The 19,716-nt window shown below is 40.8% G+C and overlaps 2 long non-coding RNA genes across 4 annotated transcripts in view; one reads left to right on the forward strand and one right to left on the reverse strand.

The window, feature by feature from the left end:
* LOC143680995 (uncharacterized) overlaps positions 1–19,716 on the forward strand; it is a 146,892-nt gene that overhangs the window by 1,610 nt on the left and 125,566 nt on the right. For both annotated transcript variants that reach the window (XR_013174289.1, XR_013174288.1), the window contains exon 2: positions 125–275. This is a non-coding gene — a long non-coding RNA (uncharacterized LOC143680995). The remainder of the gene's footprint in view (positions 1–124; positions 276–19,716) is intronic.
* LOC143680996 (uncharacterized) overlaps positions 1–19,716 on the reverse strand; it is a 30,931-nt gene that overhangs the window by 1,039 nt on the left and 10,176 nt on the right. The window contains exons 2-3 of one of the 2 annotated variants that reach the window (XR_013174290.1): positions 2,095–2,195; positions 188–254 (exon numbers count right to left, since the gene is read on the reverse strand). This is a non-coding gene — a long non-coding RNA (uncharacterized LOC143680996). The remainder of the gene's footprint in view (positions 1–187; positions 255–2,094; positions 2,196–19,716) is intronic. The other variant, XR_013174291.1, reaches the window with a different exon arrangement.

Consider the following 19,716-nt stretch of genomic DNA (forward strand, 5'->3'; position numbering starts at 1 on the left):
GCTTCAGGAGCTGGGTCTGCCTTGGGCACCCAGTGTGAGCAAAGTGTGGTCTTGTAATCCTGGCTAGAAATGAAAACCCATCTGGCTCACTTGGAACTTCCTTCATTCCGTGAAGTTCTTCCAGTTCTAGAGAACTTCCAAAATTTCTCTCCTGGTTGGACCCTGGGAAATGGAGGAAAGAACTAACCTCTAGTACCTTTAGGGTAGAGGAGGTGGAGAATGATTTTCTGGAGCAGAGTTTCTCAAAGCATGATCTACGGAAAATCAGAATCAAGGTAAGAGTAAATCAGTCAATCAAGAATCTGCACTTTGAATAAGCACTCTAGGATTCCTATGCACTAAACTTTATGAAGCCCTGCTAGAGAAAGAGGACATGCTAGGTACAAAGGAGGGAGGGCAAAGTTGACATCAGGCTTCAGGGTGGGAAAATAGGAGTAGAGGAGACTAGAAAGCTGGTACACCCCTTCTTTAAGAGCCATGGCTATTTCTTCTCTGGCCTGCAAGGCTTTGAATAGCCCCAGGACTGTGAAGCTAGAACTAGCCACTTACTGTATCTTCCAGGATCGCTGAGCCCTGTCATTCCAAGCCCACACACCCTTGTGGAACCACCCCCAAAGCACAGGTTCTCCCAGACCACGGGATACGAGCCCATTCTGGGACCCCAGTTTTATGCTTCCTCACAGGCCAGGCAGAGTTGAGCTCTTAAGCTTTTCAAAGCTCTAACTTTCTATATTGCTCCTTGGGGTGTCTGCTCCTCTGATCCATTAAATGTGCTGCTCTTAGAAGAGGATGTTAACAACCCCACACAGAGTGGAGAGTGCGAAAGACTCTTAGACAAAATGAGAGGCTCTGCTTGACCCTTTAAAGGCCTCTGTAGACCATGGATGCTCTTATCATTTAAAATCCCTTCCCACCCCCACCCTGTCCCAAACATGCACATATGATATCAAAAAAAAATTTAAAACTCTCAAGTTAAACATAACTTCTTTGCTGTAGAAAAATAAGATAAGTGTTGTTTGGAATTTTGAGTTTTTAAAACATATATATTTTAAGAATATCATTTTGTTCTTGTAATTTGAACTTTATTACATTTATAGAGAACTATTTAAGAGTTGAATTGTAGTTTATAAGTTGACATAAGGTCACCTTTTGTAGACATAATAAAGCATTTTTTAATTTTGATTTTCCAGTTTTCATATTTTGGAGCCAATATATTTTCCCACCTTGCAAACTCTTTTGTGGGGGTCCATAAGAGCTGTTAGGTTTGGATCCAATTTGGCAGGGAGGGCACCCTGGTGGGGGGGATGTTTAGATGCCCGAGGGAGGAAGCAAGAACGGGAAGCCAGAAGTGAGTCTCTTCTTCCCTCCCCCACTGTCTGGTCATCCTCCAGGGCCTCCTCTTGGTTGAACCTAACTGGTAACCAGCTAACAAGGGAGTGTGGGAAATGACCTTGGTGCGGTGGTAGCCCCCAGGTCTCCTACAGCAGGCTGTTGCAGAGGTCATGGAGTATGGCAAGGCCCATGCACCAAAATAAGATAATCAAATGGCAAGCGTTCTTGAATCAATTTAAAGCATACAGCCAGAAGAAGCTGGGGAAAGAAATAGGGTAGATTAAGAAGCTTGGGTTAAGTGTAAGTGGAGTCTTGTCTTATACAGTGTTCATATAGACTTCCTCTTTCTCATTCTCTCCATCTCTGTTTCTCTCTGTTTGCCAATCAGCCTTCTGAGCTGATTGTGTGCTTATGGTGACCAAAATCGAGATTGAATAGGGACTCAGCAGATGATGGGTACTGGAAACCAATTGCTCTATTAGGAGATGCGATGGCATATTGTGTCCTCCTGGGCAGCCATGGCTTTTATCAGCACTTCTAGGGCAGAGATGCATGGGGCATGGGTGTCACCAATAAATGAACAAGTTAAGGATGACATGGCTGTCACCGTCAAGATGGCATGGTCCATACCTATGACTTATGATTAGATCTTTAGAGCCCTTTCTATCTGCAACACTCCTAGTTGTTTCACCCTTTTTATAATATATCTCATTTATTCATTTTTATTCTTGTAGGTTGCTATCTTATCTGTATTTAACATACCTTCTGAATTCTGCCAGTGTCTCACAAGCTACTTGCTTACTCATCATCTATAGTTAACACTTCTGATGAAATTCATTTGCCCCGTTTGCTTTTCTTGAACTCTGTAATGGAATTGAGTATCGTCGTATAATAGAGCAAACACACACAGTACACCCAGCATCATAGAAGAGAGTATAAAAGGCTGGGGTTGGCGCTAACAGGTTCAGGGAAACTGGCACAAACCCAGTTTCACATTTTTGTCATATCGATAGCTTATTTTCCCAGTTCCATTTAATGTGCAGTCTCTCCTTTCCCCCCCTGATCTGACATGCTGTTTCAAAATTGTATATCAACAGTTCAGGAATATATGGATTTATTTCTGGACTTCCTATCCACATGTATTCTACCATTAACTTATTTACTGTACCTTCAAATAAGTCTTGATACTGGTAGGACAAGGCTCCCCTCCCTTTATTCAGAAGTGTTCTGGCTATTTTTGGCTCTTTACTTTTCCATATGTACTAGAATCTACTTATCAGGTTGCTCCCCAAAATAGCCTTTTGGAATGATTCACTTTGTCCTGTAGATTTATTTGGGGAGGACTGAATGTTTCATTCAATGAACTTGGTATATCTCTCCATTGTTTGGGTCTTCTTTAAAATTTATATATTTTTTCCTGTAGTGGTTTAAATTCATCTTTTATTAGATTATTCCTGGATAATTGACGTCCTCCGCTACGATTGTAAATAGTATTTTCCTTTTCATTCTTTTTGTTGCTAGGATATGAAAATTGTTTTATATTAATCTTTTATTGAGCTACCTTGAAAAATTCTCCTATTATTTCTAAGTATTTTTATATTCTTTTGGGTTTTCTATATAAATGATCATATCAACTACAATAGTGATAATTTTTTTTCCTTTCCAATCCTTCTGTCTCTGACTTATTTTTCTAAGATACTGTTGTGGCAAGAACGTTCCATACAGGGATAAGAGATGTAATCCTACACATCCTTGCATCATTCCAGATTTTAAGGAGTAAGCTTTTAATATTCCTCCATATGCTTAATTTTTTATACAGGTTTTTTAACATGCTAGAGAAATTCCCTTCCATTCCTAATTTAATGAGTTTTTTAAATAATGAATCTATGCTGATTTTTCAAATGTCCTATCTATATCTGTTGAAATGATATGTGATTTTTCTCTTTTAGTATGGTAGTTTGGTAAATTATATTTATCGAGTTTCTAACATTAAACCAACTTTGCATACCTGGGTTAACCCCAACTCCATCATGGTTTATTGTCTTTTTAAAAACACTGTAGAATTTAATTTTCTAATACAATCTTTCATTTATGATTTCGTTTTACATTCATAAATGAAATTGCCTATAAATTTTCCTTTGTCACTGTCTGTTTTGGTAATGGAGTCGTGAAGTTCTCATAAGACAAATTAGAGAGTATTTCCTTGTTTTCTATTTCCAGGAGGAGTTTTTTTTTAAAGATTGAGAGAATCAGTTCTTTGAATATTTGTTAGAACTTACCTGTAAAATCATTCCGGTCTGGTGTTTAGTGAGGAAATATTTTTAAATAGTGATTCCATTTCTGTAATAGTTATAAGATTTTTCCAGACTTTAAAAAATGTTCTGTTTGAGCAAATGTTATTTTCATAAGAAACCATATATTTATCAAAGATTTCAAATTGCTGATGATAAAATTCATATTATCTTGTTCACCTGTACTTTATCTAGAGCACGTCCTCCTCTTCATCCATATTATTACTTATTTGTGCATAATTTGTGTCTCAATTTGTTAAAATAATATTTAAATTATACATGTTTTCAAATTATTTATATATACACATGAATATATATGCATGTACATATGTGTATATACATATATATAAATACACATCTTTATAAACTCGAGTGGATTGGAGATTGGACCTATTTGCTGTCCTTCTCTTGTGTTTGAGTGGGTGGAACTGTTTATTAAAAGAAAGTGAATTTAGGCATCTTAATCACTGCAGACACTCATGTTAATCTATTGGTATCCTTTTAAAGGGCCCCTTGAAATATCATTAAAGGTAGTATTTTAATGTTGAGAAAAGAGGCGTAAAATGGAGTGTCTCAAATCCCTCTCCCTTCCAAGCTGAGTCTCAGGCCTTCCATCCCAGTTACACCTCCTAAGGGACAAGCTTGTGAATGGGAGAGAGGTGGGGTTTTGGCTAGACTTGCATATAACCTGCAGCTTACCTTTTCTGTGCATTTTTGAAGCTATTTAGAGCTAGTGATATGACATGTAAATGGAAAAAAAAAATGCATGACAGTGTGATGCCATTTTGTCTATGGGAGCTAATACATGTGTTTCACATATACACAATAATTATTTCTGGGTGCTGGAGTTCAGACTAATTTTTATTTCTTTCTTCACTCTTATATGTAGGACATAATTTTTAAAAATATTTTCTTTTTTTTATTAGAGAAGTTGTAGGGTTACAGAAAAGTCATGCATAGAATACAGAGTTCCCATATACCACCCTATTAGTAACAACTTGCGTTAGTGTGGTACAGTTGTTAAAATTCAAAGAAGACCATTTTTATAATTGTACCATAACTCAACCCATCGTCTTCATTAGGATTCACTCCTGTACAGTCCTATGTCGTTGTTGTTGTTATTTATCTCATAACATATATATAACCTAAAATTTCCCTCTTTTAACCACATTCAACATATAATGCAGTGGTGTTAATTACGGTCACAGTGTGGTGCTACCATCACTGCCATCCATTACCAAAACTTTTCCATCAACCCAAGTAAGAAACTCTGAACAATTTAAGCATTCACTCTCCATTCCCTACCCCCCACCCTGGCCCCCGGGAACCTATATTCTAGTTTCTGACTCTATGAACTTACAGCCCGTAAATTTCATTTTTATGGTAAGCATGTATTCTTTTTTACCAAAATGACTAATAAATAATGCACTTTTCAGTTTGAAAGGAAAAGGGTGTGGCGATGATTAATTATTAGTTCTTTTCTTTGGATTTGTCGAGTCCTGAGTTGACTGTGGGAGCAGTCACACGGTGGCTAAATACAGCTTGGCTACAGGGTTAATGTGTCTATGAAAAGGGCAGTTTAGTAAAGAACCTTTCAGCCAGGGGAAGCAGCTTCCAGAGAAAGGGTTGGAAATCTATTGTTTGCAAATGTGAGTGTGTCTGTACTTTCCGTATTGTCTTCGCTCTTTTCCCTTGTGCCTCTTCTAGGCTCTCAGTAAATCTTCCAGACTGCGCAGCCCCATCAAAAGCAAAGCTCAGGAGTGCTACCCCACAGCAGTTGTGCTTTCATTAAAGCCAGAGTATCAAAAGGAGTTTAAGCCACTCTGGAAGTGTGTGGTATAATTGATTTAAGAGAACTCTAACATGAAGCTTTTATTCTGGGAGCCAAAAGTGGAACTACTTGGCAAACTGTCCTTCACCTGGAGATTCTCTCTCATGCTATCTAGTGGTAGGTGTAGGGGAGAAGTTTTCCTTACTGGAGAGTACAGGAATCTTCTTGCACCCAATACTAGCTCACAGCCCAATAAGCTATAAAATCCCAGACACCTATGAGGCTTTGTCTCTGTAAACCCAAATGGAGAGCTGTAATGACATACATTTTGTTGAAGTCAAAGCAACAAAGGGTGGCTATTTTTAACAAGGGGCAGGAAAGTGTGGCTGAAAAGGAAACATCTGTCACAAGCTATTGATTCCTGAGCTTTGCACAGAGATCTCTTCTATGGTGAAACTATCAAAAATAAAAACAAGGTGGTTTTTAATAAAACAAAGCCTGGCTCTGGAAGTAAAAGACAAAGCATTCCTTGCTTCTCCCGCTACTCTCTTCTGAGTTGGGCCCATGGCCTAGAAGAGGGTGGTGGAATGGCTCAGTGACAGCGCAATTCCTGTGAATTTTATGGGCTCCTCCTAGTTTAGCATCTTCATCCAAGATGACCCCACCCTTTAGGGTTCAAGTTTTGCAAACTCTCTGCTTGGGGATCACCAGAGGGCTCGTGCTGGGAGAGAAGACCTCTAAGTGCCAAAACACTTTCTTTGGCAGTTTTGACTGCTGGTCCCTGAGCAGAGAAATCATTCTTTCTTCCAGCGGCAGCAGGACATTTCCCTATCCTCCAAGGCATGCTGGCCTCCTGAGTGTCTAGCTGGGGAAGAAGGAAAGGGGCAATTGTGAACCTGCAAAGTTTCAGAGTCATCTTTTGCCTTATCCATCATTTCTCAGCACACAGAGCGAAGTCAGATTTACCCAGTAGGCCTTCAGGATTGAGAATCTGATGGGGCAGACAGGGCTGCCGCAGACAGGGCGCAGATGGGGCACTGTGCAGATCCGGGAGCACCTCACATAGACTCTGCGGGTGTAAATGGCTCTCCTTGGAGTGGCTGGAAGTGGGGAAGTGGTGGGGGAGGAACAAGGCGGACCGGTGGTTTGTCGAAGGACTCCCAGTTGCTGATTTGGAAAACTGACTGGAATGTTAACAGTGTAGTTCTGTGTTCTTTCTCTAATTTTTTTTCTCTCTCTCTCTCTCTCTTTTTTTTACTCCTTCCTGTTTTCAGTCAAAAGTTGGGTCGGCAGAGGAACGTTTTTTGTTTTCCAGGTTGAGTAGGGAATTGCCAGGAAAAATGACAAGGAAACAACGAGAATAAAAGAGCCCGAATTGATACACTCATTCTCTCTCCCAATTGCACTCCCAGCAGAGCAGCTTCAGAGACACGCGGGTCTTGGAGAGTTTGAAACAGGGTTGCCAAATTGCATAAGACTGTAAAAAGATCCATATGTCTGGGCTGCACCAAGCCTCTGAGCTCAGGGAGGGAGGCCGATAACATCATCTGTTGGATGGGAATGTGGTTATCTTCCTTTGGGGAGGATTAGATGTCAGCTCTACTAGATGCTATTCATCTCGAGATGACCCAAGTTTTGGGAACTCAGGGTGCAAGTGTTTGGGGGCAAGGAGGGAGCAAGAGTAGGAAACAAAGTAAATAGGAAAGATGAAGTTTGCAAGCTAGAGTCTGGGAAACATTTAGTAGGGAAGGATTTTGGAAACTATAAAACATTGAGTTTTCTTTATTTTTTCCCCCATGCATATAAAGTTATCAGAGCCCCACTATACAGATGAATGCCAAACCATTTCTCCACTTCATGGGAAGTCTAGACTCCTTATTCCATAATTAGCCCTCCCAAGCCAAGGAAGAGTCCTCTCTCTTCCCACTCACTTCTTTAACCTCCAAACTGTAGCTTCCTCTGGGGCTGAGGGTAGCAGATGGTGCACAGCTGTGGGACACATCTGGTCTGGCAGGGATCAGAGAAAGACATAGAGGCCAGTTGAAATCCCAATGGCTATGCTGGAGGCCTGTCTCCAAAGATTTAGGGTGGTGCCCCTGACAACCCACCCAGATCCCATTATAGGCAGACTTCATGTTTTTCTTCAGTCCCCCACACCTCCTCAATACTCCGGCTTCAACCTGATTAGACAAAGAGGGGTTTGCAAGAGTGGCCAGGCAGCTGCTTCCCACATGTGTGTTTTCTTTAGAGTTGGCCATATCCAAACTGGGCAGCATTGAGATGATTGGCTGGGGACAGTAGGAGCAGAACCTGGAAAGTTCCACGGAGACTGTGTTAATCTAGAAGAACAAGCACAGAAACTACCTGAAGACCCCAAAGTGGTCAGTATAAAGCCAGAGACTTAGAACTGGCGAGGGAGTGGGAGGGTCTTGGAGTGTTCTCAGAAATCTTTTCCAGAAATCTGTGTCCAAACATGACTTTACTCCATTTGCCAGATGACCCAACTCATCGTGTGTGTGTGAGTGCGTGTCTGTACTCGCTTGAGAAGTAGAACATAACCTTTTCTAGAGGGGATTTGAACTTACCATTGCCACTGAATTTCTCGCCCAGAATATCAGCAGCTCTGATCTGGTTTCCCTATGACAATTATTCGGTTTTTCCTACTCATACTGTACACAGCATTCAGAGAAATGTACCTACAATTAAAGCTGGGTCATTCCTATTTCCTGCTTAAAACCCTTCCATCACTTCCTTTGCTCTTAAAATAAAATCCAAACTCCTCACCATGGTCCAAAAGACGCTGGTGGAGCTGGGCTCCACCTGACTGTCCATCCTCATCTCTTAGACTCACCGCCTTGCCAAACTCTATCCCAACCTCACTTCATTACTCAAGTCATCCTTTTGCTTAAACTGCTCCTCTTCCCTGCCCAATTGTGTAAACTGTTCTTCTCTGACCACTCACTTGAAAGTAAATTTCCCCACCAGTCTCTTGAATTTTCTCTCACAACACCGCTCTTTTTTATTTTTTTTCATTTTTAACATGGGCAGGCACCGGGAATTGAACCTGGGTCTCTGGCATGGCAGGCGAGAACTCTGCCTGCTGAGTCACCATTGCCCCCCCACAGCACTGCCTTTTAAAAACTCATTCAAGATGCTCATATTTTACATTCACACATTTGCTTGTTTATTGCTTGCCTTTCCCATTTGACTGTAAGCTCCATGGGGGCAGCCCATATGTGTGTTTTGTGCCCTGGTATAGTACAGATCAGTAATAGATGTTCCGAATATTTATTGAATGAATGAATGAACTGTCTGTTCATTTTCTTATGAATAGTCTCCACTGTATTTGTTTCCATATTTTTTTAACTTCACACATTAGTAAAAAGATGCTTTTAATGTCAGGGATTCACATTGGATTATGATATACTGTCATAGTCATTTTGGGTCATTTTAGAACCTCAAAGTAAGGAGAGCACAAACTCAGAAAAAAGCACTGCCCATGAAAGCACAGTTGGCAAACTTATTCTAACTTTCTACATTTTACTGAGGACCTGTGAAAATGTTATTATAGATAGCATTTGGAAAACTTAACCCAACCTTTCCAGCTCCTACAACCTATGACGCCACGAAACACTGATTCGAGTTCTGGGCAGATTTTGAACGTTCACGTGGACCTGGACAAATCATTCCCCTCTCTGGGGTTTGGTCCTGGCATCTGCAGAATGATAGGGCTCTGCAAGGATACTGAGATGAGTGCTAAGACTCCTCCTAGCTCTAGCTGCACCCACAGACTAACATATAAAGAGGGAGGCAGACTCTCTCTAAGCCAACTCGGCAAGTGAACTCACTGCCCTCCTTCCTACGTGGAACATGACTCCCAGGGGTGTATCTCTCCCTGGCAACGTGGAACAGATATCCTGGGATGAGCCAGGACCCATCATCATGGGATTGAGAAAGGCTTCCTGACCAAAAGGGGGAAGAGAGAAATGAGACAAGATAAAGTTTCAGTGGCTGAGAGATTTCAAACAGAATAGAAAGGTTATCCTGGAGGTTATTCTTATGCATTGTATAGATATCCCATTTTAATTTATGGTGTATTGGAATGACTGGAGGGCAGTACCTGAAACTGTTGAGCTGTGTTTCAGTAGCCTCGATTCTTGAAGACAATTGTATAAAGATATAACTTTTACAGTGTGACTGTGTGATTGTGAAAACCTTGTGTCTGATGTTCCTTTTATCCAGGGTATTGCCAGATAAGTAAAAAAATATGGATAAAAAATTAATAGTAGGGGGGATAAGGGGTAAAATAAACTGGATAGATGGAAATACTAGTGGTCAATGAGAGAGAGGGGTGAGGAGTATGGTGTGTATGAGCTTTTTCTTTTTTCTTTTTGTTTCTTTTTCTGGAGTGATGCAAATGTTTTAAAGAAATGATCATGGTGATGAATACACAACTAAGTGATGATATTCTGAGCCATTGGTTGCATACCAGGTATTGATTATATGTGTGTGAAGATGTGTCAATAAAAATATTTTTTTTAAAAAAGAGGGAGGTAGAGCTTCCGAGGGGACTGAGGAGGCGGCTCCATGTCTGAGCCACAAGCTGCTGCTAGCTGAGGGGGGAGTGTGGTGGTCATTTCCTTGGGTGATGGGCAGCCAAGGGAGAGGGGGGAAGCAGTCAGAGTGGGTGGCCAGTTCCTGTCGCTGACCCTTGGGGCAATGCCTGCAGCTCCTGCAGCCTCTGCCAGGCTCCCACACCTTGGCTAAGAATAGCTCAGCTCTTTCCTGCTGGCCTCGAGTCCTCCAGAACCCAGAGGAAAGAGAACTGGACTGTCTAACCTCAGGCTGGGCTGTCCCTTCCGGCGATCTTCTCCTCTGCTCTGGGGATCAAAGAGCTGCCGGGGATTTCAGTTCTAGTGTCTGACGATACCACCTAATAATAGTGCTGTGCTCTGCAGGGAAGGGTGGTATTAGGCCAGCCAGTGAAGGGTGGGATGCTGGAGACCTTGAAACCGAAAACTGACCATGTCCGGTGCCAAGGGTTGGGAGTGTGTGCTTGGGGGAAGAGAAGGTTATCAGGGGGCTTCAAGATGAGTGGAGGCTAGCTAGAGAGGGACTGTCAGATTGAGACTCTGGGAATAAAGAAGCTCCTGGCTTTGATTGAGTAGAGGGGGCCTGGGTTTCTGCATGGGTTACCCAGCTCCACAGCAGTTGAGAATTAACTCAACAGTGGCTATTTTACCACTCCAGGGAGCCAATCCCTGCCTGAGGGATTTGCCCTGCTCTGGATCCTCAGGACCATCAGTGGGCCCCAGTGGACGAAGCTGACCAGAGAATTTATCATCCAAGCAGGGCTGCATTTGCCAGTGGAAAGGACTTTGCTAATAACTGTGCTAGGACAGTTCGCTGTCACTAAACATTGCTGGGTGTCCATGTTCCCTTCTCTTTAGATTCTCCATCAGAAGAGGTGTGAAAAAGAGCTCGAGAAATTGAGGCACCAGAGAAATCTAGGGGTTATAATTAAGCTCCTGAATTTCACAGGTTCTGTCCCTTCTTCATAAATCAAGTGGAGTTTAATTATAGCCACAGAGGAGTTGTGCTCTAGAGCTGGGAAAGAAAAAAAAAACCTTTCTCAGGAAGTCCTTTTACTTGGTTGTGGGAAGGGCTCAGGGTAAAGGGCTGGCTGCTGGATGGTGAGATAAGCTGTATCAACAGGCTAAGAGCAGCAGCCTCAGTTGTTTCCTGCAGTTGAAACCAGGGGCGTGTAACAAGCCCCAGAGAGAACCCCTATACCCTCTTCTAGTTGCAAAATGATCTCAGCTTTCCATTAACTTCTCACAGTCTGTACAACTTACTTGAGCAAGTGGATCTGTTGTAAATTCATTAATGAGCACGCAAAGAGCAGACGATATTTATGTGCTAGATTCTGTGTGAATTTTTGGAGATATTAAAAGACAGGGCAATAATTGCTCCGCTTTAAGAATTCACAATGTAGAAGGGGAGACAGAGAGCTAAACAATTTGTGAAGCGATAGAACAGTGCAGCTTTGGTAAGGAAACCTGTTCCAGCCCCTCTTTTTCAGAATTATTGAAGAATTTCCCTTTAAACAGATGACACTTGTCCAGATAGTAAAAACATTTGCTGACATGATGAAATGTCCTGAGAGGTACCGTGGAGTATTTGTTATGGACATAGGTTTTGGGGTCGGTCAGACCTGGCTTTGAATTATGACTCTGTTAATTCACAAATTATGTACTCTTCAGCCAGTTTCTTAAAGTAGATAGAATTAGCACCTGCTTCATAAAGCAGTACTTCTAAAACTTGTGTGTGTGCAGGAGGCACCTCAGAGCTTATTAAAATGCAGCTTCTCATTCAAGCTTTCTGGGCTAAACCTGAGATTCCGCCTTTTTAACCAGCTTCCAGGTGATGGCCATATGCTGACCTGAGGACCACACTTTGAGTAGCAAAGTGTTTTAGTTTCCTAGGCTGCTCAAGCAAATACCACAAAATGGGTTGGATTAAACTATAGGCATTTATTTGCTCACAGTTTGGGGATGTGAAAAAGTCCAAGTGTCCCCTAGACAGTGCTTGCTTCCTGAAGACTGTGACGTTCCAGGGCTGGCTGCAGGCGATTCTTGGTCCTTAGCTTGTCACATGACAAGGCGCACGGCGGTGCCTTTTGACCTCTCCTTTCTCCTCCAAATTGGTTTCAACTTCTGGCTGCTCCCTCTGTGGCTTTCTCTCTCCCTGTCTGAATTTCATTCCACTTTTAAAGGACTCCTGTAATAGGATTGACACCCATCCTGATTGGACTTGGGTCACACACACCTTAACTGAAGTAAGGTCATCTAAAGGTCCTACTTACAAGGGGTCTACACCTCCAGGATGCATAAGAGCTCAGAACCTGTCTTTCAGGGGTACCTACAGCTCCAGACCATCACACAAGGTCATAAAGTGTTGAAATATCCAATGCACGCTTGGTGCAAATGATAAGTTAAATGGTTAATAAACGTACCCTATTACTATTCAAATGAAACATCAAAATGTGCATTTATCCCCATTTAAATATCTCTCCATATGTTATATATTATCAAAATTTAAAAGAAAATTTTCTTAAGTCAAGGTAACACTACCTGTTGCATCTCTTGGTTATAACATGAGACCAGTCCTTTTCTCGGTCAATAACATTGGGAAAAATACCATAAGAAAAGAATGGAAGATTTAGAATTAGTTTCTAACACTATGAAATTAAATGGCAACTTTACCACCCCAAATTCCTCCTGAGGGGAGGGGCGGTGGGAACTCCTGTTGGACTAACAGTCCTGACAGGAAACAGAGAGAAACAAGGATGCAGATATCAACTACCTGATTAAGGTCTGGGTATTAAGCTTTGGTGGTTTTAAAATGTGGCTGCAAATTCTTTGACATCCCTCCCCCTGGGAAGCAGCCTCTATGTCCCTTCCCTTTAAATCTGAGCTAGCCTGGGGCTGCTTCCACCAGGTAATGCTGCCTGACCTCGGAGGGGAACAGCAAAGAATATGCAGCCTCCTTTTGTTTCTCTGGGGATGCTGTGTGTGCACGCGCCCTCTCTGTCTCTTCTTCTCCCTTTCCCTCTTTCCATTTACTTTCTGTTATTTTATTTATTTTTAGTTTTACAAACAATCACTGCCCCTTCCCCCGCCTCTCTCTCGTCTCCCCCTTTCCTTAGCAACCTCGAATCTGCTTGCTTTCTTTGTGAATTTGCTTTTTGTAGTTCTTTCTTTCTTTCTTTTTATATCGTAATAGAAAATAGACTTTTAATGGAGAAAATAAAAAATGTCAAACACAAGAAATGAAAAGTCTAAGGAAATTAATCAGCAACTGGTGAAATTCATCAGAATCAAAACACGAAAGCACAAATAAGCAATATCCGGAATGAAAATAGAACCCATTATAGATCCTTCTAACATTGACAAGGTGATAGGAGGATATTATAAACTACTTTTTTTATTTTACATTTTTTATTGTGAAAAATGACGTATATACAAAAAAGTAAATTTCAAAGCATACCACAACAATTAGTTATAGAACAGATTTTAGAGTTTGGTTTGGGTTACAGTTCCATAATTTTAATTTTTCCTTCTGGTTGCTCCAAGACACTAGAGACTAAGAAAAATGTCAATATACATTCAGGAGTCATATACATTTGTTAAATCCTATCTTCTTTTTTATAACTCCACCTTCTCCTTTGGTTTTTAAAAATCATTTATTTTTTAATTGATACATATGTATTCACATATCATGTGACTCAGTGGTTCACAATATCATCATATAGCCATACATTTTTCATCACAATCGACTTTTCTTTTTCTTTCTTGTGAAGAATAAAATACATACAAAAAAGCAATACATTTCAAAGCACATTACAACAATCCGTTGTAGAATGGATTTCAGCATTTGGTATGGGTTACAATTCCACAATTTCAGATTTTTACTTCTAGCTTCTCTACGAAGAAATTAAAAGAAATATCAGCATAATGATTTAGCACTCATACTCGTTGTTAAAGCTAACCTTCTCTATATAACTCCACCATCACCTTTGATTTTTCTCCCACTTGCTAGGGGTATTTGGGCTATGCCCAAATAACTTTTTAAATGGAAGAGGCAATTCAGGAGAGGCTAGCCCCTCTGCATTTCAGGACTTATCTGGTCCGGGGACCCATCTGGAAGTCGTAGGTTTCTGGAAAGTTACCCTAGTGCATGGAACATTTGTCGAATCTTATATAAGCCTGTAGTTACTTCTTATAAGTGATATCATACATTTCTGTTCTTGTGTGTCTTGCTGTTTCACTGAGCATAATATTTTCAAGGTTTTTCCCTGCTGCAGCATGTGTCATACTTTCATTTTTTCTTATGGCAGAATAATAGTATATATGTGCCACAGTTTGTTTGTTCGTTCATTTGTTGATGGACACTTTGGTTGTTTCCAGCTTTTGGGTATTGTGAATAATGCTAGTGTACATAATGGTGTACAAGTATCTGTTTGTGACCTTGTTTCCATTATCTTTCAGTATATGCCTGTAAGTGGAATTGCTGGGCCAAATGGCAAATCTGCATTTACCTTTTTGAGGAATCACCATATTTCTGTCTGCAGTGTCTGTACCATTTTACATTCCCACCAACAATATACTAAAGTTCCCATTTTTCCAAATCCTCTCTAATGCTTATTTTCCATTAAAAAAAAATAGGCACCCTTGCTGGTGTGAAGTGGTATCTTGTGGTTTTAATTTGCATCTCCCTATTGGTTAATGACATTGAGCATATTTTCATGTGTTTGTTGACCATTTAGATATCTCTTTTGGAAAAAAGTCTATTCATGTCCTTTGCTGGTTTTTTAATTGGACTATTTGTCTTTTCATTGGAGGTGTTCTTTATATATCCTTGATTTTAAACTCTGATAAGTGGTTTGGAACTATTCTCTCCCATTCTGTGGGTTGTCTTTCACTTTCACAATAGTATAATTTTCTTTGATACACAAAAGCTTTTAAGTATGATGAAATCACATTTATTTATTGTTTCTTTTGTTGCTCATGCTTATGGTGTCATGTCTAAGAATCCATTGTAGAATCCCAGATCATGAAGATTTGCTTCTATGTTATGTTCTAAAGGTTTTATACTTTTAGCTGTTATATTTAGGTCTTTGTTCCATACTTGCCTTCTTGAGACCCTCCTTCTTGGGATGTCTGCTTTGGAACCCAATTGCCACATGCCACAGGGAAAGGCCTTTTCTAGGTACATTGGTCAACAGGCTCTGCTGAGCCCAATCTTTCAGTCATCCGAGCTCATCCCCCAGGCCTACAAAAGAAGAAGCCTCCAGATGATTACACCAGTTATATAACTCACTCCCAGCCCCTCTCAGTTTCCTATCTCAGGCTCTAGACATGGTGAAACAGAGACAAGCCAGGCCTGCTGTGCCGAGCCACAAATATGTGACTATAATAAAATGGTAGTTGTTTCATGTCAATAAATTCTGGACTGATTCGTGATTCAGCAATAAAAAATTCAAACATAAGCAATATTTGTTTATATTTGTATGTGTTAGGGATTGAGTCATGTCCCCTACAAAAAGCATGTTCAGTTCCCAAGCCCTGGTCATATGAGTGCGAACCCATTTGTAGCTATGAATTAAAGTGTGCTCAAACTGAAAAAAGGGGGCCTTAATCCAATATGGCTGAAATCCGTATAAGCCAGAGAGGATGCCATGGGGAGTAGCAAAAAGCTGGAAGTCAGTGGAATCCAGAAGAGAAAGGAGAAGTTGCTGCCATGTTCATTGACATGTAACAGAAAAGCCAAGTACCAAGGATCACCAGCAGCCAGAGCCAGAATGCCTTAGTCATCAGGAAGAAAACATCACTTTGCTGATTTCTCAATTTTAAATTTCTCCTATCCTCAAAACCATAAGCACAAATTCTTGTTATTAACACATTGTATGGTATTTGTAGCAGCCAGAAAACTAAAACACATACTTTATGAAGATTGAAGAAGTGGCTCCCTCAAACCCAGCAGTATCATCCTTAGACTTCTTAGAGGCTTATCCTGCCTGAACCTTGCACTTTAGAGTGCCCACGTTCTGTCCCTTCTTCTGCCTAAACCATGAGTCAATAGGACCAAAGGGCACATATGATCTTCTAGATCATACTTTGGGGACCAAGGGCCTGGAATTTCCTGCCCAAACAGCTCGTCACTCATTTCCAGGGTCTGTGTGAGCCCTTCCCCCAGATCACTATTCCAAGTGTGAACTGCAGTGCTGGGCTGTGCACCTTCAAGGACCAAGGACGGCCCTGGGTAGATGTTTGCAGAAAAACAAGTTAGAGCTTAAGCATGTGGGTGTTTTCTCCCGGGCTTGCAGGCAAGGTCACCACAGTGTGGGCTGCGTCATGGGTAGGAAGAGAAGTGAGGTGGGCTGTGACTAGGGGCTGACTCTTTCTCTTCAGCCACATTGTGGCACTGAAATCCAAATTTGAATGTAGCCTTCCAAGTGGCCATGAAGGTATGTTTGTCGAAGTATGAGGATAGAAGGTAGTTTATTTATCAGTTAGTTGAACTAATTAATTTTTAGTGCTGCATGGCAACCTATTATATGAATATATAATTGATTTATTTATCCTCTCTCTTATTGATGGACATGTAGAATATTTCACTATTTTCTGGTTATAAACACAGTACTGCTACAATGAACACTCTTGTGCATGTTACCTTATACACATGTGCAAGAAATCACCTGTGGTGTATACCTAGGGGCAGGATTGCTGAGCTATTGGGAAATTAACATGACCAACTTTAACAGCTACTGACATATTGTTCTCCAATGTGATCGCTCCAATTTATCAGTTCTGGAAAAGCATCAGCCATTATCTGTTCAACTATTTCCTCTGCCCCATGTGCTCTGCCCTCTCCTTCTGGAACATAGATTAGGTATTTATCAGAACTTCAGTCTATCCTCTAGAGCTCTTAACTTCTATTCCATATTTGCTATCTTTTTGAACACCTGAGCTGCATTTTAGATCATTTCAGTTCCATCTTACCATTAACTAATTATGCTAATTCTCTCTTTAGCTGTGCCTTATTTTATATTTATATAGTTTAATCTTTTATTTTTATATTGTAAAAGACATCACACATCCAGAACTACTGGATTGTATCAAGAGATCTTTATAGTCTCAGGACACTAATTATTGGTCCATTAAATATTGCAACTGTCGTCTCCCAGTCTGTGACTTAAAAAGAGCATTTATGAAGGGTTTCTTTTGTTGTGCACAATTTTACATTGTAATATAGTTGAATTTATCAATCTTTTCCTTTATGATTTGTGCCATTTCTATCTCATATGAGAAAGTCTTCTGTACATTCTAGTCTTAAAGATATCTTCCCATAATTTTGTCCAAAGCATTTGTTTTATTTTTTCACGTGTAATCTTTCATACATCTGTAATTGACATTGATATTGTAGTGATGTTGGGATCCAGTATTATTGTTTTGCTCAAAGCTAATTATCCCAGCACTAACTAATTAATCATCTATCTTTTCCCTACCAATCTTTAATGCTGCTTGAATTTTAGATCAATTTTCCATGTATGTCTGAGTCTTTCTGGGCTCTCTAGTCTATTTCATTGATGAAGTCTGAGAACTGTGATCTTTTCCCTGGGCTTCGATGTTCCCCGCTAAAAATTGGGATTATATTACTAAGGAGGAAAGGGAGAATTGATGATCACAGTCTCTAACAAAAGTTATCTGTAGAAAACAGTGATTCTCAAAATGTGGCCTTGTACCAATACCTCATTATCTTAATTACCATAACTTCAAAATAAACCTTCTTTACTTGCTGTACTGACCAGAACAGGAAGCACAGTGTTCAAGAGAAGAAGTTGCACTTGGCATACTTGCTTTGCTGCTGATATTAAAAGAAAGATTTCGTTTAGACCAGTGGTTCTCAAACTTTTGCATCTGTTAGTATCACCTGGCAATCACAGGTATGGCATATTGCTGGGCCCCATCCCCCAAATTTGTGATTCAGTAAGTCTGGGACAGGGTCTGAGAATTTGCAAGCTCACAAGCTCCCAGGTCTTGCCATTGCTGCCCACTCACAGGCCACATTTTGAGAATCACTGTTTTCTACAGATAACTTTTGTTAGAGACTGTGATCATCAATTCTCCCTTTCCTGCTTAGTAATATAATCCCAATTTTTAGTGGGGAACAACGAAGCCCGGTGAAAAGATCACAGTTCTCAGACTTCATTATAGCTTGTTGTAGCCATGTGGGGGTCAATAAAATATAAATCCAAGTGTTGTGCTAGATGTCTGGGAAAACTCCTTAAAAGGGATGTATTCAGGTTATAGAATGTTGTGAAACAAACCACCCAAAACTTAGTGGCTTAAAACAAGCATTTTATTTTGCTCACAGTTTCATGGCTCTGAAATTCAGGAAGCATCTGGCTGGGTGGTTCATCTCGGATCCACATAGAATCAGCTGGGATAGCTAGGGCTGGAGCACCCACTTCCAAGACGTCTTCTTCACTCATAGGCCTTGCACTTCTTTGCTCCTTGGTCTCTTTTCATGTGGTATTTTTTCCTGTCCATGTGGTTTGGGCTTTTTCACAGCATGGTGGTCTCAAAATAGTCTCATTTTTTTTTTACGTGGAGACTGGTTGCAAAAAGGTAAGAAGCAGAAACCACCAGTCCAGTTAAGGGATATGCCTGGAATGGCATAGTGTTAGTTCTGCCATATTCTATTGGTCAAGGCCATACTAGGACGCTCCCATATGGAAGGACGCAGTGTTCTAGTCCTTTCTTACACCTTCAGCAAAGTGTGGTATTCAGACTCCTTTCAGGTTTCATAACTCAGTAGAATGACTTACAGAACTCACTGAAAATCTGTTCTTTCACAGTTACAGTTTATCAGAGTGAAAGTATACAGATTAAACTCAAACAAGGGAAGAGATGCATGGGGCAAAGTCCAGGAGAATTCCAAACTCAGAGCTTCCAATTGTCTTCTCAGTGGAGTTGTGGACAGCATTAATTTCTCTTGGAGACCATGTGTGATAATACACATAGAGTATTACCAGCCAGAGAAGTTCACCCAAATCTGGTGTCCAGAGTTTTACTGGGGCCCAGTCATATATACGTGGTTGGCCATCAACATGACTGACTTTAGCTTCCAGCCCCTCTGGAGGTAGACCTGATTCCACAGACCCAATACCCACACCATAAATCACACTGTGACCATAAACTATTTGGCATGGCCCAAGGCCCCCAGGTAAACAAAGATAACTCTTATCAGGTAGAACATTTCACAGGCTGAGATTACCTCCCAGGAGCTGAGGGCAAACAGCAGACCTCTCTTTGCTCAAGTTAATTCTTTACTGTAGAAAAGGGGTGGAGAAATAACTTCCCCACTTGATGGGGGAGCAGAAATGTCACATGGAAAAAGGGCATGTGTGATGAGAGATACTGCTGTGGCCATCTTTGGAAAATACAATCTGCTATATGAGGGATGGAAAGTGAATGAAATGGCTGAACTATGGTGGCCATATTGGATTATGAAGTAAGAGCCAAGGAACACGATGCCAAAACAGAATGAGAGAGGTCTAGGTCCTTGATGATACCACACAGCCACCATACTATTACTGGATTCCTTCTTTTTGAATGTCACCTACCAAGAGGATCTTCTCTCTTGTTTAAGCCACTGTAGTTGAAGAGGCTTTTCTGATAAAGATGATCCTAATCTTTATTAGGTTAAGCAAATTCACATCTGTTTTTATCATGAACCAGGATTAACCTTTATTAT

The sequence above is a fragment of the Tamandua tetradactyla genome, chromosome 4, assembly GCF_023851605.1.
Source record: "Tamandua tetradactyla isolate mTamTet1 chromosome 4, mTamTet1.pri, whole genome shotgun sequence".
Classification (NCBI taxonomy): domain Eukaryota; kingdom Metazoa; phylum Chordata; class Mammalia; order Pilosa; family Myrmecophagidae; genus Tamandua; species Tamandua tetradactyla.